The sequence below is a fragment of the Magnolia sinica genome, chromosome 9 (assembly GCF_029962835.1).
Source record: "Magnolia sinica isolate HGM2019 chromosome 9, MsV1, whole genome shotgun sequence".
Classification (NCBI taxonomy): Eukaryota; Viridiplantae; Streptophyta; class Magnoliopsida; order Magnoliales; family Magnoliaceae; genus Magnolia; species Magnolia sinica.
Window position 1 is genome coordinate 57,835,899 of NC_080581.1, and position 9,079 is coordinate 57,844,977.

Here is a 9,079-nt window from a genome sequence, read left to right on the forward strand (position 1 = left end):
TCCAATATATTAACTGTACAAAGTTGATGATTTAAATTTAAAGGTGCCAAACAAAACTTGACACACTGAAATTCTCAAGAATCAAATTACTATAGATATAGATATAGATTCTTCAAATTTCAAGTGTCCAAACCACCTATAAATTCCTTTGAAGACTTTTCTAACCTAACTTCCATCTTTTTCTACCTTTTTTCCACCTTTTAGGCTTGCTTCTTAAAGGTGCCGCAGAAGAGGAAGAAGAAGAAGAAGAAGAAGAAGCGAGTGGAACCAGTATAGGATTACAGAGACCTTTCCATAGTACACATGACAGGGGTGACATGCCAATTCAGTATTTTCATTTAATTGCCCTTATTGATGATGAAACAGGATTAAAAATATAAAAATTGGATGGTCCTAGCCATCTGGTTGGCAAATTCCAAACTAACCGTCCCCCCCCCCCCCCCGCCAAAAAAAAAAAAAAATTAAAAATTAAAAATGGTCAATGGCCCACATTTAGTTAGAGGAGGAGAATAAATTTAGGCTAGGATTACCTAACAAAATAAAAAATTAGAGCGAACATGATTTAAGATGGGTCCTATTGGATGGACGGTCTCAATTGACACATGACCATAACCCATATATGTGCAGTAAAGGGATGACACTACCACGTTCCAGTTTTAATGGCTCTACCTCATCAACTTTCTTATTTTGTTACCATTTCCTTTTGTAGTGGTATACTCACAAGGACCTCCCTTGTTACTGATGATCAATCCATCTGATTCTTCTAAGCATACATGATTTAGAAAAGTATAGCAATGGCTCACATGCTCTACTTGTCGGTGGTTTCTTCTAGTTAATCACTATCTTTGGTGTGTTCAAATTTGAGAAACGATCTATTTAGCTAAGTGTATAGAACATTTGGCATCCAAAGTCCCCCTATCTAGCTAATTAGTATTTGCTTCACTTTTGAGTTTCATCCAACTATTTTCTTTGTGAAGGACCATCAGAATGGGAGATTACTGTGGCATGCCTGTTAGTGTTTTAAAATTTCATTTGCTTGGGATTTTTTGGCCAAGTCATTCCAGTTGACATTTAACATAATCGAAATTGATTGTGCATGTTTAATCAGTTATGGAAAAATTGTTAGTTCTCTTGGGCTATATGATTTGAGAGGAATATGGTCCTTTGTTCTCTTGTAGAGTAGAATTATGTGTTTAGAACCCTTTTTTTCTCTTTCAAATCTTCTCTATAGGGATTGTTCAATGCTGATTTCCTATCATTATGTAATATTTCTAGCAAATACAATCTTGTTGATGCCCAGTGCTTTTCATGAATTCATGAGATTTCCCTGTTCACCATTGTGGTTTTTTGGTTGCCTCCTTGATTATATCCTTTCCGATTGCATGAGGCACATCAGATTGTTTTTTCATTCGCATTTAGTCCATGTAGGAGTCCTTTGGCTCATCAAAGCCAGTCACATCTGCAGATGTACAACGGATTTTTGAAAACCTTGCCAAGAAGCACCAACGGACAGAGTAAGTATTTCCAGGATCTTTTCTTACAAGTCCTGTAAATACTTTAAATGTATTTGTTGTTATTGTTTCTTAGATCATATGGGGCTTGAAGACAATTAGAATATATGTGTAATAGTAGACTTAAGCCTAACTAGGATTTGACTTAGTAGATTCACTATTTTGAGTTATGGTATCTCATTTAATGATGTTACTATGCAAAATCTATAAAACGTGCATGCCTTTTTATAGGCTTGACAGTTGACAGCAAGCCAAACCAAACCTACCTTTTTTTTTTTCAAAGTCTAATCTGTACTTCAATCAAAATCTACAAAAGATGTGAATAGATAAAGGTGACCAACATTTCAGCAATAAAATTCCTTTTTTTTTTTTTTTCAAAACAGGAGCATGATTTTTTATTTTTTATTTTTGCGAGGAAAACAGGCTCATTAGTTTATAGTAGAAAAATCGGGGTCACCAAAATGCTTGATAACTGGTTTGGAATCTATCCACAAGAAGTAAGATTTGTGCTTGGAAACCAATGTATTAAAATTGAGGCTAAAGCCTTTAGCCACGGGGGTTTCAACCTCGGGTTGGACAACTGAGGCAAAATCGAGGCTAAAGGCTTTAGCCTCAGTTTATAACCTTTTTAGTCACATTTTTGAACTGAGGCTAAAGCCCCCTTTTCTTGTAGTGTTAGTGCAGCGTCCAAGTGCAATGCCCAAGCCATTCATCAGGTGGTTTTGACCATGTCATGAAAGTAAATCTAGTCCATTCAGCAGGTGGGCTATAATCTTAGAAGCAGTTGGATGGGTAAAGACACTTCAACCAAGTTTTTTAAGCCATATATTTGTTTCATAAACTGTGGCCCACCTGATGAGTGGACCAACCTGATTCTTGGGGAGTAACATCTAGGTAGAGGCTCCACTCTAATGAATAAATTGGATCTCATAGAAAATTTGCCACGCTAGCAGATGTCTGGCATGTACATGAGTTGCCTTGTACATGCCTGTGCCGACCAAAACCCATAGTACCGAAAGGCAAGAAAGAAAAAAGATAAGGATCTTTAGCTTGCTCATGTGGCCAAATTTGGACATTCTAATACTCATGTGGCCAAATCATGTGAATTTTAAAGTATTTAGAGCATGATTTTACACCATTCCCTATGTTGCAGCCCATGTAAATCTTAGGAGCAGATCCATCACTAAATCCCATCTACATCATCCCAAGTCCAACCACATATCATAATCCAACTTGGTAGTAGACATTCCTCTTATTCATATAGATCAGCTAAGTTAGGATGAAGAATCTGATTCATATAGATCACCCTTTGAATCATCATTTACCACGAAAATTCTAGTTGAGTGTAGAAAACATAGCTAGCTATTCAAATAAATGTGTCTCTTGATTTTCACTTAAACTGCAAATCATTTTTTTCAAGTGCCTGGGATCATGATCACCTATCAATGCAATATAAGCATATATGTGTATGCATGCAGATGTGCAGGGACTAAACAATAAAATAAGTTAGATCGAGATTTAGGCAAAAAAATAAAATAAAAAATACAAACACATATGAATTTGCATTTGCCCCCTCTCCTCTCCCCCCCCCCTCCCCCCCCCCTTTTTTTCCTTTTATACTAAACCTCCTAATAGAGTAGTAAACCACATTGTGTGACTGTGTGATTCTAATCCTTATGAATATTATTTGGCAGTGATAGTTGCCAACTTCTGTTAGGCGTTTCTAACTTTTCCCATTTCCACTTGTTATGAAGGACACTGATTATGTGAAGGAACTAAAGGAGGCTTTTAAGGTCTTTGACAAGGATCAAAATGGTTACATTTCTGCTGTAGAGGTAAGTTGTTTTCTTCCTCCTATGTAATATGACTAGATGTTAATGTGTAGTAGTTATGTTTGTCAGACAACTATCTAATGAATGAGATGCTACTAGAATTGAGGCCTTGCATTGGATTACAACACTTTTGGCAAGACATCAGGCTGAGGCAATCATTGAAGATTTCTTGTTCATTTTTTACATCAGTTCGTGCATATGTACTTACTGTACATTGATCACTCGTATAGGTTTCCTGAAGTAATATCAAATGCTATGTTCACTGCCTCTGTTCTTGTGAGTAAATATCATTTACTAGATTTTAAATATTTTAAAAGAGAATAATGTTTTTATGGTTTTTCTTTTTCTTTTTATTTTTCTGCTGGTAACAATTGTAAAAATTTTGGTGACCAAGGAAAATATTGCTGCTGATGGCTTGCTATAAGAGGCATGTGCATGTTAGCTTTCCTTTTCAGGTGGCTGTCTTTTCCGAGGTGGAGTGTGTTTGTTTTATTTTTTGAGGTGATGAATTTCTTTTTCACTTATAGGAAACTGTTGCATCTCATTTGGATAGCATTGATTAGAGAAGAATGGTAGCAGATTTTTGAAGTGTGTGGAACAGTTGTTGTTGTATAGAACAGTTGGTGAAGGGTTTAGCAGATTTTCAGAGAGAGCTTTGAATTCAGCTTTGTTCTTTTACTCTTTTTTCTTGAATTTGAGGTTGGGAGTTTGGAATTTCAAGTCCTCGGGGAGAGCGATGGATTTCGATGTGATCTTTAGTCTTTCTTCATGAACTGGAAGTGGGTATTTGGAGTTATAGTTTTCTTTTTTTCCTACAGAGATTTGAATTTTAGATGTGTTGCTCTTTCCATGTGAATTTGAAAATGGGTTTTTAGGATTACGTGCTTTTATGGAAACAGAGTTCAGTTTCAATATGTTCTTTTACTCTTTTTGCACAAAAACAAAGATGGAAGCTTGGAATTACAGGTTCTTCTAGAGGGGGATTTAAATTTCGATATGTTCTTTTGCTCTTTCTTCACGAATTTGGATGTAGGTGTCTAGAATTACAGGTTTTTATGGAGAGTGATTTGAGTTGGCATACATTCTTTCACTCTCTTCCCATGAATTTTAAAATGGGTGTTTAAAATTACAAGATTTTTTGAGCAGTCAATGCAAGTATGCAGCAGAGAAGAAGAAACTGCTACAGAAAAGGCAGAAAGTAATAAGAAAATAGAAGGACGGAAGCCAAAGGAGAATCCATCTCGGTTTCGTCGAAGATGATGAGGCAAATTCTGAATATGGTTTAGTATAAGCTTGTCAAGAACCTGAATTTATATGCAAGCTTGTTGGGTTTGAGCTGGGCTCTTGTATCTTGCAGGTGATTTTCACAGGTCATGAATTTCAAATTTCTTTCAATCCCTATCTCTTGAATCTGATTTTCTTCTAACATTTTTCTTACTGTAGATGGGGTGTTAAGAAGCCTCAATTCATGGAGAATTCTGTCACGATCTTGTTGAATGCAGGTCTTGGGATGGCCATGTTCAGTCTCAGTAAGATCATTGATATGCTCATCATGATTTTTAGTCCTTGTTTTTCAAGTGTTTTGAATTGACTTGAACTAACTGCCTTTGAATTTTTTGAATTTTCAGGACTGTTCATGGCCTTGTAGCTAAGAATCATAGCCTGTAGGACTAAACTCGCTGCATACGGATTGGTTGCGAGGTTCCTCACTGGCCCGGCAGTCATGGCGATCGCATCTGTTGGGGTTGGCCTCAGAGGCACAATCCTCAGCGTGTCCATTGTTCAAGTGGGTCCATTGCATTTTCAGCTCAATCTTTAAAACACACGCAAACACATTTTCAGCCTCTTACGTATAATGTCATAACATGCAATTTCTTCCATTTTGTATTATGAAATTGATATTAGGCCATGTGCAGTAAGCTTTCGGATCAAATCGAAGCTAAGAATAGGGTGTTAGTTGATAGCAAATTGATAACCAGTAGAGGCACATCCATGGAGTTTTCACTTGGGATTGTTGAGAAGCTATTTGGCTGCGAGAAGGCATTGGATCTTGCTGTTAATGAGGACTTTAAATAGACATATAACTATTATGTTGGCATTGTACTTTTGTGAATGGAAATGAATGATTATATATGATTGAATGAATGAATGATTGTGTTTGATTGAATGAATGAATGATTTAGCCATGAAGTATTTATCTATATTAGCTTATATGAGTTATTAGGGTGTACTACGATGGTAAGAGCTGCCATTATTATTTAAATTTTTTATATAAAAAATAGGCATTAGCTACAGCTATTAACTGTAGCCATTTATCTGAAAACCGTAGCTCTTGCTAATTTCAGCCTATTGCACGGTTCTCATTCTACTTTTAGCTACAGATATAAATCGTAACTGTATATAATCTAGAGCTACGAAAAATATTGCTACAGATTTAATCCGTACCTAGTGCATCAATCACTATGACTATTAACCGTAGCCCTTTATATGAAAACCGTAGTTGTTGCTGATTTTAGCCTATTGCTACGGTTCTCGCTCTACTTTTAGCTACAGATATAATCCATAGCTGTAAATACCTTAGTGCTACGGAAGCTACAGTTACAGATTTAATCCGTACCCATTGTTTATATGGCTATGGAGAAAATTTGTAGCCATAGCTTTTAGACCTATGGCTACGGTCATGCTACGGACTTCAATCGTAGCCATAGGCCTTTAGCTACGGTTTTTATCCGTAGCCTTTGCCAGATTTTTTGGTAGTGAAACTTATCTCAGAGTGAAGCCTTGAATTTTCTTGAATTCAGTTATCAATCTCTGAAATTCGTGCTCTATTTATAGTTGCAGAAACTCGGCTACAGCTGGTCCTGAGGACACTACGACTGGTCGTAGGAGAAACAGATTTTTGAATTTTTGGGCGCGATCAGATAAAACTGTTCTACGACTGGTCGTAGGGTGTCTACGGCTGGTAATAGCATACCCACGACTGGTCGTAGGACTCAAAGATTGGTTGCTATAGTTTAAGTTGTAGAACCAAGACAGGTCGTAGGACGAGTCGACACTGTTCACACAACCGATCGAACAGAGTCCAGGACTGGTCGTAGCTCAACCAAAAAAATTCTGAAAATTTGCAACAACTTAGGACTGGTCTTGAAATTTCTTGGACTGGTCGAGGCAGTGCTAGGACTAGTCGAACAAGGTTCAAGACTAGTCTTAGAACAGTCCAATTCCATGTAAAATGATTCAATTGAATTATGTATTCAAAATGACCTACCCTAAGGACAATCTAAGGTCAATCATACCTTGAAAGTGAGGTATGAACATCGAGACTTCATATCTTCAGATGATAGATGACCTTGAAGATTGTGAAGCTTGAGATCTTTAAACTTGATGTAGCATTGAACATGAGATCTTCTATAGCTTGAATAACAATTCATCTTGTGTTGTACACTGACTTGAATCTTAAACAAGATCACTTCTACTGTTGTAGCTTGTACTTGCATTCTACTGTAGTAGCTTGTAGTTGCATTTCTTGAAGTAGTTTGAAGTAGTTCTTCATTCTTGACTTGAAGTAAAGTGCTTAGAGCGGTGATGTAATGTCTTAAACATTTATAATAATGAACTACACAAGACATAAATTGAGGTTTAGGCACCACAAAATTTGACAACCAATGGAGCATTAAACCATAGCACTTACAATCTCCCCCTTTGTCAAATTTGTGATGAAACACTCAACAATAATATAACCTATATGAATACAAAAAAAATAAAAATGCACAGGTTATAAAGGAAAAAACTAGTTATAGCTTGATTAAAGAATCATGCACCAGTTGTCATCACACATTAAGATGAAGCAGGCAGAAGACCTCCTTACTTACTCCCCCTGAGTAGCACACATATATCTAAAAACAATTGTTACTCTACCATAGTCCATATTCCATCAACATATCAATTCATATACAAAACCATATAAATTCTCCCCCTTTTTGTCATAATATGACAAAGGAAGAAGAAAAATGGAAAAGGATAATAAATAGGAGTAATCAAGGAGTCAAGATATAAGCAAATTAAAGTCCGCATACCATGAACTAGTTTAAACAAAATCAACAAGTTACAGTCAGCAAACCAAATAAAGTTTATAACCCAACAAAAGTAAAACAGTATTAGAGTTAATACAGACTAAAAGATAAAACACTTAATCAGATCTAGATGAAGGAGTAGGTATGGTAGGATCAAGTTGATGAAGGCCCATGTTTAAGCACCTAAGATACTTGCGCATCTATTTAAATCATAAATCATGGGCAACATTCATATTCTCTACCTTCTCCTCAAGTGCACGCAGACGCGCATCAAACTTAGATGGTTCATAATCAGGATCATTAGCAGAATCAGACTCAATTTCATCAAAAATATCATCCATGTTTATGTCATCAGGAGGAAGATCATCAGCTTCTTCTTCATTTCTAGCTACAGCTCCATCCCCACCAACATCCACTTGGCCAGGAGCCAATTCTAATTTCATCTTGTTTATATTTGAGTTGTTAAAAATAAGATGATGGATGAGAGCCTCTCCAACAGGCATAGCAACCAACATATGAGAAGCTAAAACAACCATAAGATAGGTAAATAAAATATCACTATGACCTGGATGGAGACGAAACTGAATGATGGAATGACATATTAAAGATGGAAGACAAACTTTAGTACCAGAGACAACAGAGTGCAAAACACGAACCATAAAGGAAGACAGTTCTGTTTTATTACTAGAACGCGGATACAGATTTGAAGTAAAGATTCTGTGGAGGACCTGTATCTAGGTAATAAGTACTTTGAGGGGAGTGCATTCCCTTTATGAGTCCATTGCACATCCATATCACATAATGCACTGGTGAGCATTCCATTTTCTGATTCTGAGGGTTTTTCAATTAGAATATAAATAGGAATACCCTCATCATCAACATGTATTTCCATAAGGTCAGATATTAGATGACGATCTACATCAAAAGGGCCTTCTCTAACATCTATTTTAAATGTTAAATTCTCAGTAGAAAAATTAGAGATACATGCGAACATGGACTGAGCAATAAATTGGTATGCAGGCCCACCCCAATGTAAGATGTTATCCCATCCTACAGATTAGAGGAGTGGAATGATACCAAAAGGAGCAATGTGGTTAAGATCAATAGCTCTTTCAATAATAACCTTGCACAAACACAAATCCCATACATATGAGGGATCATTTTTGGGTGACCGAAGATGGCGCCGAGTTATTGGAGTAGATCTAGAAGAAGATGGACCATGGGCTGTTTTCTTTTTCCCTCTAGCATCCATTAGCAACAAGAAATTCAAAAGAACTAAGGAGATGCAAAAGATGAGAAATGGGTTTTCTCTAAATCAAAAATTTGAGAAGAAAACCCCAAATAACCCAACAAAGCTTAAAATCAAGTACTCCAATGATGAGATTGAAGCAAATGGACCATGAATCTACAAGCAACACTGATAAAATGCACTAACCTTGACGAATCACACTGTAGGGTTCGACTAGTCGTGCCACGGCTTGTTGGAGAGCAAGATAGAAATGAGGAAGATGAAGATTTTTCTCAAATAAAAAAGGACAGCGCGCTCCACGACCGGTCTTGAGCTATCCTCGACCGGTCGTACCAGGACCGGTTGAGTACATCCACGACTGGTCGAGTATCAATAAAAATATGCATTTTTTTATAAAAATTTGAAATTTAACAA

At 36.6% G+C, this 9,079-nt stretch overlaps 1 long non-coding RNA gene across 2 annotated transcripts; it reads left to right on the forward strand.

The window, feature by feature from the left end:
* The first annotated feature begins 3,115 nt into the window (after positions 1-3,115).
* Positions 3,116-5,514, forward strand: LOC131256339 (uncharacterized). 2 transcript variants are annotated; one of them, XR_009176761.1, is made up of 5 exons: positions 3,116-3,346; positions 3,443-3,619; positions 3,738-3,798; positions 4,787-4,872; positions 4,972-5,514. It is a non-coding gene; the product is annotated as an uncharacterized LOC131256339 (long non-coding RNA). The 2 variants fall into 2 exon arrangements; XR_009176762.1 differs by lacking the exons at positions 3,116-3,346; positions 3,443-3,619; positions 3,738-3,798 and adding an exon at positions 4,557-4,700.
* Positions 5,515-9,079: the final 3,565 nt, after the last annotated feature.